Here is a 23170-nt window from a genome sequence, read left to right on the forward strand (position 1 = left end):
GGGACCCTGGCCTCAAGCCTGCCCAGCATGTGCTGTAGCTCGAGCATTAAGCCTTCCTGTGTGGCCTGTGCTGGAGCTGACCCTGGGCCCCTGTGGGGCACTGTTGGGGGAAATCCCGACTGCCGGTCACTTTGGGAGCTGTGCTGCCCGAGGTAAGCACCCCCCCTCCGACCACCTCCTGCACCCTTACCCCTGCCCCAGCACAGAGGCTCTCTGTGTCTTGAACAAGCACTGTCAAGGATTGGCCAAGAACTTCTGCTCTGTTTATGTGAAAGAGACACAAAAAAGGGAGCCCAGCGGACAAGTTTAATTCACAAGCACAAACTGGCTGGCCAAGCCAGGATCTCTCAGTTACTCAGAAGGCTCTTCAGCCAGCTCTTCCCAAAGACCAGTCTCTGGAGGCTTTTGTGACATGATGTACCTCAAAATAGCCCCCTGTAGCTCACATATTCATCATTCATATATGACTGTGATATGTCATACAAACAATTCCATGTCAGTTATCACATGAAAAGTCATGATCTGCTGAAATCGGTTACTCTGTCCAAATATGTATAGCATGAGGGTGTATGAAGTTATGCATTTTGCTGTATGGTTGTTACTGAAATATGCTATAATTTTGCTAGTGACCCCTGCCAAGGAGGGAGTTCAACAACCATGAATCAGCAGAGGAATTGTAATTAAGGGATTTCCAATTCAATGACAGATGCCCAAACACAACACTGTGGGGACTGCTCAAGTCTATGAGTCAGTTGCACAAGACCACACCAGGAGGATTCCCCAACCTAGTGACTCAGCAGAGCCCACCCGGACACGTCTGGGCAAGTGTCTTCTAGACACTTGAACTAAGGATATAAAATAGGAGACTGTGGCATCATGTTTTTGCCTTTGTCCTCCCCCACCTATGTTGGAAGCAGCAGGAATCCTGAGAAAATGAAGGGGGGAATTCTATGTATTAAGGAGGGTAACATCCAGTGGGGTGAGAAAAATGCTTGACCTAACTACTGCCTAGTGTAATAAGGTGTAAAGTTTAGATTTTGCTGTGGTCATACAGTGCTTAGTGCTCTGCGTTGTGGCCCCAAGAGCCATGGATGCAAGTTGAGTTACGATGACCTTTTCCTTGTCTCCACATTTCTTAGGTGCCTCCTTCCAACACTGCTCAGAAAAAACGACTGGTTTCTTTTGGAAGTATTTGCATTGCAAGGCAGAGGCAGTCTTCTCTGTTTCCTCAGAAGATTGACCAAAAGATGGGAAGAGCAGACACATTTGGCAAGGCACCACTGGGTGCTGCATCTCTAACCTCCACTTTACCTGGCAGGTGAGTCAGCCAGCTTAGCCACGGTGCCACTCTCTGGGACTTTTCTCCCAACTGCTCCATTTTTTATCAGTGACTATCTAAAGGAAGGTGACATGACATCTGCGTGTGGACATCCCCAGTGAATCACAAGGACATGTGGCGCAGACTCTCACGTTGCAGCTATTGCAGTCAAAGCAACCACCATGCTAATGCCAGTCACAGCAGCCTTTTCATCAACTCCAGGCTTGTGATTTGATTCTTTCCAATGCTTCTCTACAAAAAAGCCTTTTCCTTAGCAAGCAATGACTTGGCTACCAAGGGAGGTCTCTTCTGTTTCCTAGGAAGACACAGGAAAATGTGAGCAGAGGAGACAAAAGCCATACACGAAGGCAACACTGGGAGTTGAACCCAGGATCTCCTATTTAGGAGGCAGGTGCTTTAGCCAGCTAAGCCATGGTGCCTGCCTCAAGAAAGTGTTTGCAACTGTTCCATTTGATGGCCCAGGACAACACCTGCAAATTCTAAAGTACAGACATTCCACATTTCCCTCAAGACCTGCAGACCTTGAGGTGTCTGGCTCTCCGTGCACAGAAAGCCACAGCTGAGATGACAGAGGGCTTTAACATGTGCTTCTCCCACCAGCCACTGTGATCATATAGCGGTTAGTGATCTGTGTTTCAGTCGCAGCAACCTCGGCTCAATTCTCAGTCATGGTAACCTTTCCACCAGCTCTAAACTTCTCATTTGCCATTTTCAAAGTGTGGGGAGGTGTCTGCCCCCAACCAAGCAGGAGAAAGATTAAGGCAGCCTTGCAGAGGCTGCGCAGAACCCGGCCTATCAGGAAAGGGCTTATTGGGAGAGCCAATCAGGAGAAGGCTTGCTGGAGCAGCCCATATATAAAGGGCTGCTCAGCACAGCAAGAGTTAGTCACTGCTTGGAGTTTGAGGAGGGAGGTTTGGCTGGGGCTGGGGCTGGGGCTGGGGCTGGGGAAGGGTGGGCGGGCACCATGATCAGAGTAGTGCTGGGTGGGTAAGGGGAGCATGAGTGACCTTCTGGCCGAATTCTGCCAGACTGAGGCCCTAATACAAAGGCGGAGGAAGGTGCTGGCGCTGTGGGGAAGTGGTCCAGGGAAACAGATGCAGGGTTGGACGTTCACGACTTTTGCCTCCGTAGTGGCTGACACGGGTGGCTACACCCTGGACTGCAGCCAGCGACTGAGGCAAGTGTCCGGGTAGAGAACAGCTGCCCCCGGGAATCGGGGAGAGAACTGAGTGGGGCACAGCCAGAGGGCTGTGTCCATAAGAGGACACTGAAGTCCTGAGAGCGCCATGGGTCCTAATGATAAAACAGATGCAGCCAGATGCCACTAGATGAAGGCGCACCGGTGAACCAGAACTTATTACCAGGATGGCCAGCAAGAGGCACCACAGCAATGAGGCATGCCCCATGGCACCAAGACTTAGCCGCAAGGAAGGCTCTCTCTGTCTTGAACAAGCACTTAGAAGGATTCTGCTGACAGGTCTTTTCTTTTTTTGAAAAGAGATACAAAAAAGGAGCCAACAGACACACTAGGTTCAGCAAGGAAGAACTGGCAGGCCAAGCCAGGCTCTCCTGGTTAGTAGGAAGGCTCTTCAGCCAGCTCTTCCCAAAGATCACTATCTAGAGACCTTTTAACAGCCACTGCAGATGCTGACCACAAAACAGGCAAAGAGATGCCAAAATAGAGTTCTCCACTGCCTGCAGCCATCACGCTACCAGGAGTTCTGTGCACAGAGAGGCCCCTGCTGGGGGGAAGAGGCCTTGTTAGAGACTCTTCTGACACCAGCCGTTCTCAAATAGTGTTTAGTGTTCTGTGTTGTGACTTCAGCATCCACAGATGCCAGTCCAGTTGGGGGACATTTTTCCTGTCTCCACATTTGTCTAGTGCCTCCTTTCAACACTTGTCACCAAAAAGACCTGTTTCTTTTGCAAGCAATGTACAGCTAGGCAAAGGCAGTCTTCTCCATTTCCTCAAAAGATCACCAAGCTGTGAGGAGAGGACACACATTCAGCCAGGCTGGATCCTGAATCTTCTCTTTATTCAGCAGGTGTCCGAGAAAGACAGAAATCTACACCATGTAGAGGTCAAAAATAGGAGTTTATTACACACAGTGCTGGCGGAGTGTCACCTTGCTTATTAGGCTCAGAGACATTGTTAATTAATTAATTACAATAGAATATATAGATTTTTCACAAGCAGGGGAAAGTGACGGGGTAGGCAGTTCCACACCCCGGGATAGGTTTTGCAGCAAGACAAGATAAGCACATTAGCCAATAGTTAACAGATTACATAATGTCTCCACCCATGGTCTCGAGTTAGCAAGTTAACATTTCATTAATACTTTGATAAAATGTTGTTAGTATAAAATATCTATGTTGAATTCTGATTTGGGGTCCATAGGAATGGAGCAACTCCTTTGATTGTCCAACAGGTACATTCCTAGGGGTTAAAGCAAAGAAACAGTGAAAGTATATGGCAATAAAGATTTTCTGTGTGTCTAAAGGCAGGCATTGGTCCCTGGGAAGGGACGTGGAAGGATGACATATCTTATACTGACATGTGACAACTTTTCATAAACTCAAGGCTGGATCTCTGGGAAGAACGTCTCCCTACAGAAGAAACAAACACAATAGGAACAGGGATTCTTTGTTCAATCTGCATCTCTGAATAAGACACAATTCTTTAGTTCTTAGCTCCAACACCTGGCAATTTGCTGACCAGGCCTATCTTAGCAAGCAAGGCTTTCTGTTTACCCCAGCTTTCTCTTAGCTTATCACTATTTGCTAGGCCTCTGGTCCTTGACCATACTCTGGACTTTGAGTCTGGAAAAGAGCTGGCACAATCCATGCACCAGGTTGCTACATAAAGAGCAAATAGATTTTTAATCCTTCACATGAAGTAATGGCAAAGCTCTTGGTTCAGGCCTGTAGCAGCTATGGAATAAACTGCAGGTTCAAATCAAGTCTCTGGAGTCCATCCACAACTGGGATGGGGCATTCAGTCCTTTGTACAGAGCTGAACTTGTTTGTAGCAAAGTCCCTCCAGAGGTATGAAGCAGGACTGAAGACAAGATGGAGATGAGGCATCAGCCTTTTATAGTCTCTTGCCACGTGGTCTTTGCTTTCTTTGTCCCAAGGACACTCTATCCAGCACGTGGCATAGAAAAACCTTTGAGTTCTGTCCACAGGCAGGTCCCTGCATACCTTGATGAGTCACAAGGTGTATCTGCCTTCTCTGAATGGGTCGATTGTATAACTGATGGTCCTTAGTGGGCCATCAAGCAGGCTAGGCAGAACTGACACCAACTTGTCTTGAGTGTTCCCCAGAAGCAGAGCACGAGTTTGAAATATGGACAGCATAGAACCAATATTCATAACGTCAACTACAAAAATGATACACATCTAGAGATAGCATCATTATAATCAGTCAATCAGAACCTCTTCACAGACCCCTTACGTGGCAACTTTTCTATAATATTGGCTGCAAATATAGAACAGTGGTCGCAATGGTGATCTATACAGTTACAGATTAAGTCATTAATGTCACAGGAGGTGACATGGTATCAGTGAGACTGATATTGGAATGCTGCCTCCAGTTCTGGTGTCCTCGGTTGAAAAAGATGATGTGAAATTGGAGCTGGGGCAGCAAAAAGCCACCAAATGTTCTGAGGGCTGGAGAAAAATGCCTTCTAGTGAGCTATTGAAAGAGCTCAGTCTGTTTAGCTTATCAAAAGAAGATTGAAAGGTGACTTCACTGAAGTGTTGAAGGGCCTTAATGGAGAGAAAATATTGGGTGTTAGAGGGCTTTTTAATTGAGCAGAGAAAGGCATAACAAGACCCAACGGCTGGAAGGTAAAAAGAGACAAATTCATATTACAACTAAGGCACAAATATTCAACAGCGAGGATGATTCACCACAGGAACAGGCTACCAAGGAAAGTGGTGGATTTGCCATCTCCTGATGTCATTTAATGAAGACTAGATGCCTTTCTGGAATGTGTTTGCCTCCAAAGTAGCTCTTTTGTCATACAGGAGGCCTGCAATATGCAGGGGGTCAGATTAGAAGCTCTAATGGTCTCTTCTGGCCATAAAGTCGACTAATTTCTGAAAAACTGAGTGTAGCATTGGCAGCAGCGTCTGATATTTTCCTGTCTAGCCGGCTTGCTTCCTAGAACGAACGCTCCTTGAGTGGGGTGATCCACAGGGAGTAGCTTAAACCTGCAAAGAGCCTGGCCAGGGGCAGGACATTAACACAGCAAGGGAGGGGTGTGGCAGTGACATCACAAAGGCCTTTTTCAGCACCTCAGACTATCGGTCAAAGGTGGTGGGGAGGTGGTGACCTCACAGAGAGATGCTGACATCATCCAGGCAGGACAGAGGCGAGGGGCCAGGGAAACCTCAGAGACCCCTGTGGCTTTGCTTCAGCAAGTCTCTTTCTCCAGGTCTCCTTGAGGACTGACAGAGTATTCGGGTTCACGGATGTGAGTGCCAGGAGGAACCTCTTTCGAGTTTTCTCCTTCCCTTGTAGTGATTTTACTAGAAAACAGCCATCCCTGTTTAGAAGGCAAGAGCCTCCTGGAGGTCTGAAACCTGTTCAGTCTGATCCATCTGGTGAGAGTTGAATTCTAGGCATTGAAAACACGAGCTTAAGGAGGCAGAATTTTATTCCACGCCTGGGATTTTGTCCCTTCGAATCACTGGGGACATTAGGGTTTGTCCTTTTTGTTTCACCTTTCCCTCCATCCATCCCTCCCTCCTTTCTCTTTGTCTCTTGCTTCTTTTGTCCTTTCTCCTGTTCCCCTCCCAACACCAGGGTGTCTGTGTGTGTGTGTGTGTGTGTGTGTGTGTGTGTGTTACAGGGGAGTGCTCTGCAGCTCCCACTGTGGGTGGTCCATCCAAAACTGTGGGGCTGAAATAGTGCTCTGACAGTGATCCCCACTGGTGACCTGGCCCATCCTTTGTGCTCTCTGGTGAGAACCCTCAGCCTTCCCTCCTCAGGCTCTACCCTGATTGGCAGGGAGGAGACTCAGGTCCTTGTTGTTCTCTTTTAAGATCAAGGAAATAAGTCAGAACCAGTTCTATGTTTGACAAATTTTGCTGCTTCTCTGCATTAATTGTCTCTGAGCAGTTCATGATTCTGAGCAGTTCATTGCAATTCTCCTCAAATACTTGCTGAATAATTACTGTGCACTGTTGTTGGTCTGGAGCTCATCTGAGAGCACTTTATTCAGGTCATTCAATGTCTGAAATTCAAGTTCCGATGGTTAGTTTGAAAATCAGGGCTCTTGGGTCCAATTCCCAACTCTGCCACTGACTTGCTGTGTGACATAAGACAAGTCCATTCTCCTTTTTCAGCCTTACCTTCTCCCTTTTTCAAGTAGAGATAATAATGATCTGCTCCTACCTACCTCACAGTGGGCGGAGGATGGGGATCCATTTGAGAGTGTCACTCGGAGTAGGGCATAGTATGAGGTGTCCTATCACGTTTACTCAGAGCAGATTAACACATAATAGAATAGCTGAAATAGTCTATTTGATTTGTATGTTTTTATTTTGAAATTGTTAAGAGCAGCAATGACTTAGCTCAGACTGAAGCATCTTATCTAATGTTTGAGATCTAAGTGTCTCCTCTTGTGTGCGACAAGACAATTTAACACACTGTGACAGACAGGAGATGCTTTTATTTTGCAACAAAATATTTTAGCAAAGATCTTTTATCCCACTTGTTATGATTTCGAGAAACAAACTGGTTTAGTCTGAATGGGATTTTCTGACAGAAACAGTTGGAATGACATTTCCCCACCATCTCGATTTCTGGGCTCTATCCCTGCCTCTGGAGGGTTTGTTGTCCATTAGAACAGGAGTTGGAACTGGTGGCTTTTCTTTATGGCTCTGCCACCGCTTTGCTTTGTAGGCCCTTGGGTAAGTCACTTCCCTTCTCTGGACCTCAGGCTCCCCTCATCTGTCCAATGGGAACAGGGACAGTTCTTGAACTCTGGGTGGTTGTGAGCCTGAGTGAGATAAGGGGCGTTAAAGCCCTCTGTGAAGGAGAAAAGGGAACTTCTCAGTGACTGGGGCTCCTCTCTGTATGGCCCCAATGGGGAAGGAAAGAGATCGTGTGGGGGAGAAGACAGGCAGAAGGGGTAAAATGGGGCTAAACCAGAAATGAGGAGATTTTCTTCCTGTTAAAATATCCTGGAGTCTCATGGCTGAAAAGTCGCATCTTTAGTTAGGTATGAACCAGCAGCCTTGCAATTACCAGGCAAAGGTGTGAACCACAGAGACTGATAATTGCCTGCTTCCCAGCTTTGCCTAAGAAGCAACTACAGTGGTGCTACTGGTTAGTGCAAAAGGGGCTACTGCTGGGCTTATGAGTTCAAACCTTACCTTAAATACTGGTTTCTATTCCCCCTGTAGCTTCCCCAACTTGTATTGCCCAATTCACATGGAAAGTACCCTACTAGGAAAAGGAGAATAAGTTCTGAAATGTGGAAGCTGATGCTCAGCTTGGAAATATCCACCCTCTGCTGCTATGAATTCCAGTAGATTGTTCACTGTCAGGGAAAATTGATCTATTAGCTGCCAGGAAAGGTGTCTGGGCACCATATCCCCATGCTTCTTCCAGTGCACTCCTGGCTCGGTCACGGCTGCAGAAGGATTCTATATGCATTGAGTCTAAATCTTTTCCAAGCCTTCTTAGCACAGCTGGTAGTGTCTCAGTCTCATAATCTGAAGGCTTTGAGTTCAAACCTCTCAGAAGACAATGGTTTTTGCTCCCTGCTTCAAATTTTCTAAAGGAAATCAGAGAAAAGAGACTACAGGAGAGTGTTTTTTAGACACCTTCGCATCCATCTAACACACACACACACAGAATCTTCTAAGGCATTAACTTTTCCTTCTCTATAGAGTTTGTATTCTCCATAGAGCAAAATATATCATAAACATGCAAGTCTAAACCTAATACAATATGAAACTCAATACAGATAAAATCTCACCCTCAGAGATCTTCCAATAAGCTTCTTTTGCAGACTAGGCTTATTTCTAGTCTGGGCCCAATCTTTTCACCTGGCGTAATCCTTGTTCCAGCTCAGGTGGTAGCTAGGGGATTTCTTATGACTGCAGCCACCTTTCTTCTGTTCTACCCCCTTATATAACTTTGGTACAAGGCAGGAATTTTTTGTCTCTCTCCTGGGGAAAAGCCCCAGGTTTAAGATGGATTCCTGTACCAGGTGACATGCTCACATGTCCTGTGAGACCCCAAGCCTTCATTTTTCCTGGCCTGACTCACAGATGGTGCAGGACAGAGCCATCTACAGTCAATTGTCCTGGTTAATGGGAGCCATCAAGAGTCCAAACCACTATTAGTGGCCCACACTTTGCATCATTACAACAAGACCTCAGAGTTATTGTTCATATTTCTAGTTTCAGATACAAGAATGATCGGTTCATACACATACGATGAACACACACAGTCGATTATAAACTTTGTAATGCTACCTTACATGCATAAAGCATATTCCAGTTACATTATATTCACACTCATTAGCATATTTTAATAAAATCCTATGGAGTGCAACGTCATAGCAGGGAAAGGGTTTTACTGCAGCACCTGGGAGCAGTTGAGTTTCATGTTCAGGCTGTGGTATGAGTTTCTCCAGGTTTCTCGTAAGCACACAGGGCCCTTAGCAGGTGCTCTCGATACAGGAATGGCCCAGACATGATAAAGTGATGGGAATTGCGTTTTCCTTTTTAATTTTTGTATTTCCAATGACATTTCTGTTTGTGATTTCGTTTTGCTTTGTATAACTGTGTTTTCTCCTGGATTTGCTATTTAACTAAAAAAAGAATAAGGCCTCAGGGGGCCGGATGGAGGAGCAGGCTGGGGCTAGGACTGCTAAGAGAGTGAAAGCATCAGGTTTTCTGTATTGTTTTCTGTCCTCATTTTCTGAGCAGTTTCTTTTCAGCATCAAATTTGCTCAGTTGGTAGAGCATCAGACTTTTAATCTGAGGGTCCAGGGTTCAAGTCCCTGGTCAGGTAGAAGGACAATTCCCCAAGATTTTCAGAAGGCATCTCTTGAGGACTCTCTTTGACTTCAGTTTTTCCTTTTCAGAACTTGGCCTTTCCTAGGAAGGGCTCTTTACTGCTTGGGACTGAAAGTGCTACTTCCTCACCTGTCCACTGGCATTACAGTCTGGAGGAAGAAAGGCCTCTGGGCCTGTAACAAAGTGCTGTGTGCTGATTTTTTGAGCAAATGTAGGGCTGGCCAGAAAGGCATATTCCCACTGGGTATTCCCTGAGAGAAAAAATTGTCCCCACAGAGTCTTTCATGCCAGAAGTCAAACTCTCTGGGCTGGTATTCAGAGCTGTGAATCCTGAAATCAAAGTTCAAGCCCCTGTAGAATTGTGGGGTCCTTTCATTGCCAGCTAATTATTCTGGGATTTCCAAAGCTTCCTCTTGCTCTCTTCAATGACATGGTAGCCTGTCTCTTGCCTGCTAGCTGTTGTGACTCGCACAAGAGGGCATGTTTGATCCCAAAGCAAGGCCCTCCCTTAGGCTCAGTCTGAATAGAGGTCAATGTAGCACTGCATGAGACAGGTCAATTTTATTTTGCTTTGTATAACTGTGTTTTCTCCTGGATCTGATATTTAACTAAAAAAAGAAGAATGTCTCTGGGTGCCACATGGAGAAGCAAGATGGGCCTAGGGCTGCTAAAGAAGCAAGAGTAGCAAATTTTCTGCCCTCTTTTTCTTGACTAGTTTCTCTTCTGCATCAAACTTGCCCTTTTTTTCCATGAGCCTGGCTAGCTCAGTTGGTAGAGCATCAGACTTTTAATCCGACGGTCCAGGGTTCAAATTCCTGGTCAGGTGAAAAGGGAGCATTTCCCCATATGGTACTCCTCCAACAACTGAAAAAGGCATCTCCTCAGGATGTTATTTCACAACAGTCATTTTTCCTCCAGGACTTGGTCTTTCCTAGAAAGGGCCATGTACTGCCTAGGATGGAAGGGGCAATTTCCTCACATGGCCACTGGCCTCTCAGTCTGGATTAAGAAAGGCCTCTGGAAGTTGATTTTTAATAGCTGCCTTAGTGGAAAGTTGCCTGTTGGATAAACTCCCAGACTGACAATTACAGGGCCGCCCAGAGGATTCAGGGGACCTGGGGCAAAGCAATTTCAGGGGCCCCTTCCATAAAAAAAAATACGTTGCAATACTATAGTAACATGTATTTGGAAGTGTAAAAAATAACTCGTGAAATACATTCAAAAATTAATTTGTAATAATTTGAAAATACACTAAATGCATTATTTAAAAACATAAAATGCTTTAATGGTATGTAAACATTTGCAATTACATGATGGGCTGTTGCTGGGTGATGGTGATTGTTGATGCCAATGGGCTGTCGCTGCCTGGGGGTGGTGCTGCTGTTGCCCTGGGCTGTGTGGGGAGCTGGGCTCGGGGTTGGGGGGTGCCTGGCTCACAGGGGCTGGGCTCAGGGCTGTGGGGAGATGGGGTCGGGGGGTGTCATGGTATAATTCCCCACTCTGAACCTTAGCATCCAAAAGATGGGGTACCAGCATGAATTCCTCTAAGCTCAATTACCAGCTTAGTACTTGTAGCGCTGCCACCAACCAGGAATTCCAGTGCCTGGTACACTCTGGTCCCCCCAAAACCTTGCCTGGGAATCCCCAAGACCCAGTCCCTCTGGATCTTAACACAAGGAAAGTAAACCCTTTCCCTCACCATTGCCTCTCCCAGGCTTCCCCTCCCTGGGTTACCCTGGAAGATCACTGTGATTCAAACTCCTTGAATCTTAAGCAGAGAGGAAAATGCACCTTTCCCCCTCCTTCTCTCTCCCCCTCCCAGACTCTCCCTGAGAGAGAAAGTAATCCTAACACAGAGAGAAAATTAACCTCTCTCTCCCCCTTCCCTCCTTTCTCCCCACCAATACCCTGGTGGATCCAGACCCAGTCCCCTGGGGTCTCACCAGAATAAAAAACAACAATCAGGTTCTTAAACAAGAAAAAAAAAGTAAAAATTATCTTTGTAAATTTAAAATGGAATAGGTACAGGGTCTTTCAGCTATGGACACTGGGAATACCCTCCCAGCCTTGGTATACAAGTACAAATTAAAATCCTTTCAGCAAAATGCAAATTTGAACTCCTTCCAGCCAAATACACATTTGCAAATAAAGAAAATAAGCATAAGCCTAACTAGCCTTATCACCTAGTACTTACTATTTTGAATCTATAAGAACCTGTATCAGGGAGATTGGAGAGAAACCTGGTTGCACATCTGGTGCCTCTGAGCCCCCAGAGTGAACAACAACCAAAAACTAACAGCACACACAAAAACTTCCCTCCCTCAAGATTTGAAAGTATCCTGTCCCCTTATTGGTCCTCTGGTCAGGTGACAGCCTGGCTCACTGATCTTGTTAACCCTTTACAGGCAAAAGAGAGATGAAGTACTTCTGTTCTATTAACTCTTACTTATCTGTTTATGACAGGGGGTGTCCGGCTCGGAGGGGCTGGGCTCGGAGCTGGGGGTCAGGGCCATGGGGAGGATGGGGTCAGGGGTGCCCAGCTCAGAGGGGCTGGGGTCAGGGGGGTGCCCGTCTCTGGCCCCGGCCCCTTACCATTCTGCTTACCCCCTCTCCCGGACAGCGCTGCAGCGGCATGGTGTTCCAGCAGGGCCTGAGTTCCTGCCGCTCGGCTGCAGCTTGCAGCCCCACCCCCTTGCCAGCTGAGACACCGGGTGATGGGGGGGGACATGGAAACAGGAGGAGGAGCCTCCGACATACTTGTGGGGGCCCCGGTGGGGCCCGGGGAAAATTGCCCCACTTGCTCTCCCTCGTGCAGCCCTGACTCTGGGAGCCCTTTTCGCTGCTGCTGCAGCCTGGGCTCGGCTCCAGGGGACTCCGCCTCCCTCCCTCCTTCTCCGGCTCCTCACACACTCTGGGAGCCCCTTTTGCCGCTGCCGCAACCCGGGCTCAGTAAGAGGGACTTCTGGAAGTCCATTGCTTCTTGTCCTATCCTCAGAGGTTAAGGAGAACAATTTTTCTCCCTCCTACCTGCTTGCAGTAACCTTTTATGTACTTGAAAACCGTTATGAATGAAGGATATCAAAAAAGTTACAAAACAATTAAGAATTTTAAAAGGAAGGATTGGTCCTTTAACATTGCTGACATATGTTTGCTGTATATGTATGTGCTTCAACTCTTCTCTGATCAAATCTCATCTCTGAACCCTAACATGCAGTATAACCACAGTATAACAGCAGAACAAATGTGAACAAGAACAACTTCCAAAAGAAAAATGCTATAATGTTAGAATGAAGAGAGAGATTTTGGGTGGTCCCAAGAGGTTCTCAAGCCCTGAGTGTCCCTGAAGGAAAGTGCCCAGGTGACAATCCAGAAAATCTTCCAAAGCATTTCCTGCTGCTTTTGCAAAAAAAAAAAAAACAAAAACAAAAAAAAAAACAAAAACCCTCTCCTAAGCCACTTGAGGTGGGACTTTCATTCAGAGATTCCAACCTAGACTCATCAGCAAGTTGGGCATCTGGAGACATGTTTGGTTGCAATGATAGGAAATGGGATTCTCTGACCAGGAAGAAAGGCCCCGGCGGGGGGGAAGGATAGTTTAGTGGTTTGAACATTGGCCCGTTAAACCTGGCATTGTGAGCTCAGTCCTTGAGGGGGGCCCTTTAGGGATCTGGGGCAAAAATCTGTTTAGGGATTGGTCCAGCTTTGAGTAGGGGGTTGGACTAGATGACCTCCTGAGGTTCCTTCCAACCCTGATATTCTATAACCTAGAGCTTAGGAGCATGAAAAAGAAGAGATAGCAATTATTTCCTAACAGAGAAGCAGTTCAGCCTCAGTGCTGGCAAGAGAATCCAAGTAGAATTAGAAAATTTTCAATTATAAGACAAACTCACAAAATAGTTTGGAAACCAAAATTTTTAGAAATACGATCTGAAATCTATTGATATTTTATACATCATGCGAAATGAGATGCAGTGGAATTTTAAAAGATGTTGCTACTATTTATGTGTGACAGGATATTTATGGAAGTCAATTTTTTATTTATTGCTCTTATTTATGTATTTTACAAAGATATTTATTTATAAATAAAGTATTATTTTATACAAAATGGCAACCTATACTAGTAGTGGTTTGAATTAAATACCTGTTTAACCAAATAGTAAATAAATGAAGAACGAGAACAGAAAAAAACCTGTAATTGTCCAGCCTTAAAGCCCCAGTTCCACAGAGTACATATGCATGTGACTAACAAAGTCTATAACCCAGTCCACTGATGTTAGTGCTTCCAGTTGGGAACATATGTAAATACATTGATGAACCAGTGTCCCAGTTTGCAGTACTTCCATATTAAAAACAACAATTACTGAATGATCATTAGACTTTCCATTCTAACAAACCACGCACCACACCTGAACATGGCCCCCTTTTCTACTTCTCTCTTTCATCGGGTTACATTTCCTCCAGAAAACTTCTTGTTGTGGATGTGTAATGTAGGAGATGGTCATGTTGGAAGAGGCCAGATTGGTGCCCTCCTCCCTAGTAACCCAGATTGCAGGCACCCCTTAACAAACACCAATTACAGTAGTTTGTAATTAGCATGCCCAGATCCCATCAATCTGGTATGTGTGCGCTCACATACAAACTTGATTTGATTTTGGTGGGAAGAAGAGGGTATGTATCCAGAACCTGCCCACAATACATTTACAAGCACTGCTCCTCAATATTAAGCCTGTGCTCAAATGAACTTTTCTCAGGTTTGTGATCCCTCCCACCCCATCTCATTATCTGTATGTGCTCCCAGACTAACTTCATTCTTGGATGTACACCACAAACAAAATTTCATGTCAATTATGAGACTAGGAATAGGCCATTCAAATTAGGATTATCAATGTTCTCCCCTCCCTCAATCTCTGAAATTCAGGCCCCTGTTTGGCGGACTACATCAGTCAGTTACTAACCAGGAACAATACCGAATTCTTCTGAAAAAAGTCTTAAAAAAAAAAAAGCTTGTTGGACTCCCTGCCTTTGTAGGCTGAACCCTCTGCATGCCTGCTCCCCATCAGGAGGAAGAGAAAGGACAAGGAAAAGAAAAAAAAGACTCCCTGGCTTTGCAGGCTCCCAAAAGAAAAAATGCGTCCTCTTAAAATCCTGAGCTCTGTGCTTCTGGCTCAAAATGATCCGACTCCTCTGCAACTATGTCAAGGCTGAATCCCCACTCTGGCAATTTGACCTTGGATTGGTAACGCTGCCACCACTTCTGGGCTCTCACAGGGGTTCTGAACTTGAGTGGTGGCAGCGTTACCAATCCAAGGTCAAACTTGCGGCCAATCGGCGGGCCCCCCGATTGGCCTTGCGGCAGTTATAGCCAAACACTGAGTTGCTAAATTTTCCTATCGGCCATCGAAAGGGGAGGAGGTTGCATTTGGATTCTGGCAGCATTTACCAAGCCCAAGTCAGAGAGAAGCTGTAATCTTTCAGTGTAATACAAGCCTGGAGTGGCAAATATTAATCTTTAAAATCCTTGCAGGCCGCCATCTTCTGAGCTCAGAGTGACGATTACCTGTCCTGAGCGCCTCAGCAAAAGCACACCCCCATTTACCACCACCTAATTATTATTGCAGTACTCTCGGAAACTAAGCAACACACAGTATTAATATACGGCAGGAAGACTCACATGCAACACAATATGAATAAAGCACCTCTTTGTCACATCTCCCCCCTCCAAGACCAAACTCAGCGGGGCCACTTGCCATGAAAATGCATCAGCGCTTACCTGAACATGAACCACCTTCATGTTATAATCCTGAAGCTGGAGACTCCACCTCAGGAGCTTTACTTTGGCCTCTTTCATCTGCTGTAGCCACATTAGGGGCGAATGCTCAGTATACACAGTGAAGCGCCGCCCAAATAGATGGCTGCAGCTTTTTAAGGGCCCACACCATGGCCATACATTCCTTTTCTATGGGTGCAGAATCCTGCTTCCCAGGCAGCAGCTTTCTGCTCAGGTACACAATGGGATGTGTCAGTCCATTTCTGTCAACCTACATTAGCATTGCACCCAGCCCTTTTTCTGAGGCATCCATGAACACCATAAAGGGCTTGTCAAAATCCAGGTTTACCAGCACCAGGCCCTTGACCAGAGAGCCTCCTTCAGAGCACCGACAGCCCTCTGGCACTGCTCGGTTCAGACCACCTTCAGTTCAGTAATTGGGGTGACTATGGAGCTAAAGTAGGGCACAAACCTCCGGTAGTATCCTGCCATCCCAACGAAAGCCTGGACCTGCTTTTTAGTCTGAGGAGCGGGCCAATATCTCATCACCTCCACCTGGGTCGGCACTGGCTTTAGACACTGCCCCCCACCTTGTGGCCCAGGTATGACACCTCCGACATCCCTGTCTTGCTCTTCCCAGACAGGCTTCAGCATCTCACTCCCTTACTGGGTCCCAAAGCCACACAGTTCAGCCAGATGGATGAGGTGGAAGCAGGGGACTATGAACTGTTCAAACAAGCCCTGCTGTGCGAGTTTGAACTGACCTCCGAGGCACACAGGAAAAGGTTCTGGAGTGTGCAGAAGACCCAGGGGATGACCTATCTGGAACTGGTCACGCGGATGGGGGAAAATACACCCACAAGTGGGTGTATGGGGCCGAGACCCAGACCAAGGAGGACGGGATTGAACTAATGGGGCTGGAGCGCCCTGTCCCGCTGACCTGAGGATGTGGTTTGTGGACAAGAGGCCGAAGGACCTGAGCCGCACAGGGCTGCTAGCTGATGAGTTTGTAGACAGCAGGTCGGGATATTGAATGGAATCCCAGGGAGACAGGCCCACATCGGTGCAGAAGGTGAATCACCCAGAGGCTTCCCTGAAGGAATTGTCAGATAAATCCCTCCCGAGAGGCACAGCCAATACCAGAGCTGACCGACCAGCCTCAGGGGACTAACAGGACCTGAGATATAATTACTCTGAGCAGAGGGGTCACAGATGGGCCTGGTACCAAAAGCTCAGGGACAGGATGAGCAAACCGAGCCCTCACAGGGTTAACTGGATGGGAACCCAGCCGGAGGAGAGGTGAGCTCCCCAGGTGGGAGGGGCTGGCAGTTTAGCAATGGCCCAAGAGAGAGGAGTCTCCCAGGCCAGCTCCTCAGGGAGGCTCGATGCTCTGGATTCAAAGTTCTCAGTGTACAGGGTGGGTGTGGGGCAGCCCATGAGGAGCAAGTGCCTCATTTCCCTGGAGGTGGATGGAAAGCAGGTCACTGTGTAGTGGGACATGGGCGCTGAAGTGACGCTGGCCCGACCTGAGGTGGTGGGCCCAAACCGAGTGGTGCCCAACACCTACCTAACCCTGATGGGCATGTGTGGACCACCAATTAAGGTACCCATGGCAAGGGTACATCTGAAATGAGGGGCCAAGGAGAGGCCTAAAGAATGTGAAGATGCAACATCAGTTCCCAACTGAGGTGCTGATGGGGGGTGACCTGGCAGCCCTCAGAGCACCCTAGTCATCACCTGTTGCCGGAGCCAGCAAAGGACACTCTGCCCTGACGCTGGGGGCCATGCCCTGCCGGGGGCGCAGGTCCCTACCCTGGTGGGAAAGGAGTCACCAGGGACAGGACTTGGTGGGTCTGCGGCCTTGGAACCAGCCACGGAGAGGGAGCAGGTCCCCATCCCTTTCCCAGCCGCTGAATTCCAGACTGAGCTGCAGAAGGATCCCTTCTTCGAGAAGCTAAGGGAACTTGCTGGCCACAGCACAGCGAAACCCCTGGGGCAAGGCTGCTGGGAAAGATTCCTGTGCGAGTGTAACGATGCTGGTTCTAGCGGGACCCAACTGAGAGTGCCAGTTCAGGACAAATTGCTTAAAACAGGGCAGTTACAGCCCAAGGCTGGGGGTTTTCCACCTCTAAGGCAAACCAAACCAGCCTGACAGAGAGGACTTTGGTTTCACCCCACTGGCTAACCACAAGTCACACAAGCAATTCCCTTAGGCACTCTAGTTTCTCAGTATCATCACTAGTGCCACTTGTTATGGGGACAAATGGTTATGAAAACCAGCATCCCAGAAAAAAAGGTTCTCTTGATCCCAAAGGACCAAGCCCCACACTCATGTCAATATACAAATCAGATCTTACCCACAAATCATGCTGTTGCCAATCCTTTAGAATCTAAAGGGTTATTCATAATAGGAAAAAGATAGAGATGAGAGCTAGAATTGGTTAAATGGAATCAATTACATACAGAAATGGCAAAGTTCTTGGTTCAGGCTTGTAGCAGTGATAGAATAAACTGCAGGTTCAAATCAAGTCTCTGGAGTACATCCACAGCTGGGATGGGTCATCATCCTTTGTTTAGAGATTCTGTTTGTAGCAAAGTCCCTCCAAAGATAAGAAGCAGGATTGAAGACAAGATGGAGACGAGACATCAGCCTTTTACAGTCTTTTCCGGGTGTAAGAACACCACTTTGTCCTTACCGTGGAAAATTACAGCAAAATGGAGTTTGGAGTCACATGGACAAGTTACTGAATCACAAGGCATATCTGCCTTCTCTCAGTGGGTCACTTATATAGCTGATGGTCCTTAATGGGCCATCAAGCAGGCTAGGCAGAGCTGACACCAACTTGTCTGTGGGGGTCACCCAGAAGCATAACAGAAGTTTGAAATACAGATAGTATAGAGCCAATATTCATAACTTCAACTACAAAAATGATACACATATACAGATACATGATACACATAACCAACAAACCATAACCTTGTCTTATATAAAGGGGGTCAAATAGGGTATCTAAGGTTTGGTTCCACTACAGGACTTTGGTTGCAACAATGATCTATACGGTCCCAGTTCATGTCAATAATGTCACAGGGAGAAGGGATTCCTGTACCGGGAATGGGCTCCCCAAGGGGAAGTGGAACCGTGGGGGATCAGGAGACAGCTAGTGGTCCCCCAGAAGTACTGCCACAGGCTACTGTACCTGGCCCATAATATCCCTCTCTCAGGACACCAGGGAATCCAGTGCACCAGGCAGAGGCTGCTACAGAACTTTTTACTGGTCCAGGATATTTGATGCCGTCCAGCAGTACTGCATGTCCTGCGACCCCTGCCCGAGGGTGGGGAAGACCTGGGACAGAGGGAAAGCAGCTTTGGGGCCCCAGCCCATCATAGAAGAGCTTTTCCAGAAAGTGGCCCCCTCAGCAAAGCAACCCGGACAGGGAAAGAATACAATCTGGTGGTGGTAGATTTCGCTACTCTCTATCCTAAGGCTGTGGCCTTGTCCTCTATTGAGGCAGATACTGTGGCAGATGCACTGATGACCGTTTTCAGCAGAGTGGGGTTCCCCAAGGAGGTCCTTACAGACCAGGGCTCCAATTTCATGTCAACTCTGCTCCAGTGCTTGTGGGAGAAGCGTGGGGTCTGATATAGCTGGACTTCAAGCATATCACCCTCAGTCCAACAGGCTGGTGAGGAGATTCAATGGGACGCTAATGATGATGCTGAAAACCTTTAGGAACCAGTACCCACAGGACTGGGACAAGTATTTACCCCACCTGCTGTTCACGTACTGGGAAGTGCCCCAGGAATCAACCATGTTCTTTCCTCTTGAGTTGTTGTATGGGAGGAAAGTGAGGGCACCCCTGTACTTGCTGAGGGATGAATGGGAGGGGAAGGCCTCCTCTGATGGAAAATCGGAGGTGGAATATGTACTCACTTTCCTGGAAAAGCTCACTGAGCTCATGGACTTGTCCAGGGAAAATTTACCCTAGGCCCAAGGGAAGCAAATAGGTGCCCTCTCCTATGCTACCAGGGACCAGGTGACAGTTCTCATTCTCGTGAGAAAGAGAAACTACAGGCTGCCGGGGATGGGCCCTTTAAGGTCATCAAGCAGCTGAATATGGCAATCTATGTAGTGAAACCCTTGCAGACAGAGTCCATGAAAATGTTACATTTCTTCTGGGATGATAAGAACCTCAGTAGCTGAACACATCTTGATGAAACTTATTCAACATAAGAATGGCCATACTGGGTCAGACCAAAGGTCCATCTAGCCCAGTACCCTGTCTTCCAGCAGTGGCCAATGCCAGGTGCCTCAGAGGAAATGAAGAGAATAGGTAATCATCACGTACTCTACCCCATCGCCCATTCCCAGCTTCAGGCAAACAGAGGCTACAGACACCATCCCTCTATCCAATAGATTTTGCAATTTAAAGCAGATTCAGCCTGTCCCTTAACTGTCATCATAAAGACACATGCTGGACATGCACATTAAAGAAGCAATCTGCTACAAATAAGTGGAACAACTTTTACATTTCTACCTTTCTTGCATGACTCTCAGGGCCAAATGTTTAACAGACCTCCTTAAAGACTTCCTCAACATTTGTAGGCAGATTTATGTGCGTGGCAAATTGGTCAGTTACATGTAGTTTCTGGATTTGCCTAAGACTTTGTGCAGATGCTGAGGTTTGGCCATAAAAGATCTGTTAGCTAGCACTCAAAGAGGAAACTAAAACGTACTTCTAAAGCAGATAGGTAATTTATTTACTGGCTTTGAAATACTGGCTCCACTTCTTCAGTATCTACTGCCTGTCCATTAGATATTGTTGTTAGTGACCTTCTGGGAAGGGCTACTTTTATAAATAAAATATTTCCATGCCAAGAAGGGACACCATCAAGGTGAGTTGTCCTAACTCCCTACAACAAGTTATCATGTGTATGTTAAATTGAGGGGAAAAAGAATCAATAAAGAAACCGATTTTTGTTTTATACTTCCAGGTATGCATAACAGAAGCAGGAAACAATCCCCCTGCCCATCCCAGATGAAGCCCTGGATGCAGCAATACATGCCTTTACCGTCCACTCTACTTCCTCAATCAGCCCAATCTAGATGAAGCTTCAACTGGTCCAGCATGCTGGAACTACTCCTGACAGCATCACCTTGGCAACAGCTTTTAGGCCATGTTCAATGCCCTGCAGTGTCTCCCCAGTGCAAGATTTGCTTTCAGGTCCTACCCCTTGTCTATAAAGCTCCAATAATGGGAGCTAGATCAGGGGCTCTGTGCAACCCTTCAAGAACATACCAATCCACACCAAAAAATATGACTGACAGAGCTTGGAGGGGAAAAAGCAACACTCACTGGTCAAGTTACACTTCCCTCTGGAGCTGAGATCCCTTGCCTGTGGAGCATCCCTCTGCTGGAGATCAGGAAAAGCCCATATATTTTACAAAATAAAATGCTAGAATATTCTTGGTCTGCCCCCAGTAGAGGACAATGGGGCAAACTTGAAAATGTGTCCCATTCTATAAATACGCAATATACCCCATAGGGCTCATTTTCTATACAGCAATGAACAATTCTTTTTTTTGTTTGTTTTTTTAATAATGGTGTTGGCCACCTATATAAAGTACTATGGGGATGGTGGTTTAACTAATAGCTAGGATAGATAAATACTCTGCAGTAGCTGGACATGGCACCAGTTGCACAATTACCTAGTGCTTTTATTTTGTGAATTAGATTGGGGGGATGTGATCATTTATTTGGGGTTTATTTTCTCGTTTGGGGAAACGCAGCTTGCTATGCCAGTGAGCAAATGAGTCAGGTGATCTCAGGTTCCTGTGCATGTATGGAATAGGCACATGCATGTATAGAAATGAACTGATATCTGCATGGCTATGTTCTGCTTCACCCCACCCTCCTACTTCTTTCATAGATTCTAGGACTGGAAGGGATCTCGAGAGGTCATCGAGTCCAGTCCCCTGCCCTCATGGCAGGACCAAATACTGTCTAGACCATCCCAGAGAGACATTTATCTAACCTACTCTTAAATATCTCCAGAGATGGAGATTCCACAACCTCCCTAGGCAATCTATTCCAGTGTTTAACCACCCTGACAGTTAGGAACTTTTTCCTAATGTCCAACCTAAACCTCCCTTGCTGAAGTTGAAGCCCATTGCTTCTTGTTCTATCACTGGAGGCTAAGGTGAACAAGTTTTCTCCCTCCTCCTGATGACACCCTTTTAGATACCTGAAAACTGTTATCATGTCCCCTCTCAGTCTTCTCTTTTCCAAACTAAACAAACCCAATTCTTTCAGCCTTCCTTCATAGGTCATGTTCTCAAGACCTTTAATTATTCTTCTAGCTCTTCTCTGGACCCTCTCCAATTTCTCCACATCTTTCTTTTGCTGTCCAGCATGTTGAGAGTGACAAACACACAAGCATTCCTGAAACAAGCAGGTCAAGACTTCAGACGGGTAGTGAACTGGTAAAAAAAGGAGTATTTAAGAAAGCATATAATTACAGGAAACTTTAAAGTACAGAGTTTTTGGAGGGAGTAGCTAAATCAGGGCTAATGAAAGGGAGTCATTTAGACATCCATGCATACCTGGTTGCATGGTCTCTACACTATGCTGTTTAAGACCCTCTATCAAGACTTTCCAGGGCTTGGCATTTATACCTGGGAAGAGGAAGAGTTCTGCTCTTAGGTTGAAATAATCCTGGGAAATGTAGTTCAGGAAATGACTACAATCATTTTAATTAGCTGAATTGCAGCATCAAGTCTGTTCTGTTATCCTGAGCTATGTCTCAGAACTGTTCTACCATAAAAGATCCCACATTCTGTCTGCCTTTGAAGAACATAATTAGGGCATTGACAAACCTTTAGCATCAGATTTTCCAAAGGCTACAATGGTGGGAGCAGGCAAGTATGGAGCACTTTTGAAAGTCTGGCCACTTCACTAAAGCACCCAAATGGGAACTGAGCTCTTGAAAATGTGGCAACAAGGGATCAATGCTGCTACAGCACACACTTTTAGTATCTTATTTGGAAAGTTTCCCACTGAAGTCAGGGGGACGACTTGTGGAATAAAAGTACTGCTCAGTGAAAGTAAAGGGGAGAGGAAGCCAGCCCTTAATGAGCAGAATGTGCCTTTTCTAGTTTGAAGTTTATTTATTGTTCCAAGGCAGCACAATCTATGTAGAATAAAAAAATAAAGACACACCACATTTGGGCTAGGCCAGGAGCTAAGTAAATTCAAAGCTTACTAACAATACTTATCCCATCCAAAAAAGAAGTTTCAAGTAGGCAATCTTTGATTTCATTTTGTATGAAATTTCTTCCAAAGGACTTATGGAATATGGAAATAAAATTTCAAATGCAAGTGGAACCTGCAGTTATTCCCCACACTGCCTTAACCTTGGATCCAATATGGACAAAGTAAATCACTTCATATTAATTTCTTGCTGAAAGAACCGCTTCTGCAGATAGGGGTCTGGCAGCACATGTACTCACACAATATCAAAGTGGCCAAGGACAGTCAGTTGTTTACTGTTTGCCAGAGGCGCTATCATCAGTGAGACTGTCTTGGAAGGAAGAAGGAGCTGGATGTAGACTAGGGCTGAGATACAGCGCTTGCCATGAGGTGTAGAAAAAAAGACAGTGGACAAGGAAAACTACAAAAATATAGTTGTTTCAGACATGCTGCAGTTAAAGTAATGTAAGAAAAAGCATTGTAACAGGGTTTACTCACCACTCTGCACTTCCTTATGGCCAGGCATGGCATCACAGTCTCCTTGTAGGGTAGCAGCCCTTGTCAACAGTCACTCTGGGGCTGTGGTGGTTTCTTTCAGATAACTCATCCCTCCAGCCAGGGCACAGTCTTTAGCCCATTCCTTCCAGGGTCAGCTATCCAAACTAAAGATCAAAACTATCTAACAGAAATAAAAAGCTTCCACCCTCTCCACAGCTCTTCTTCAGCAAGGTCCTTCCTTCCTTCCTTTCTTCCTCACCTCTTTCCTTCCCTTCCCT

At 46.3% G+C, this 23170-nt stretch overlaps 1 non-coding gene across 1 annotated transcript; it reads left to right on the forward strand.

Moving 5' to 3' along the window:
• The first annotated feature begins 10132 nt into the window (after window positions 1–10132).
• TRNAK-UUU (transfer RNA lysine (anticodon UUU)) lies at window positions 10133–10205 on the forward strand. Its single transcript has one exon. It is a non-coding gene; the product is annotated as a tRNA-Lys (tRNA).
• Window positions 10206–23170: the final 12965 nt, after the last annotated feature.

The sequence above is a fragment of the Gopherus flavomarginatus genome, chromosome 3, assembly GCF_025201925.1.
Source record: "Gopherus flavomarginatus isolate rGopFla2 chromosome 3, rGopFla2.mat.asm, whole genome shotgun sequence".
Classification (NCBI taxonomy): domain Eukaryota; kingdom Metazoa; phylum Chordata; order Testudines; family Testudinidae; genus Gopherus; species Gopherus flavomarginatus.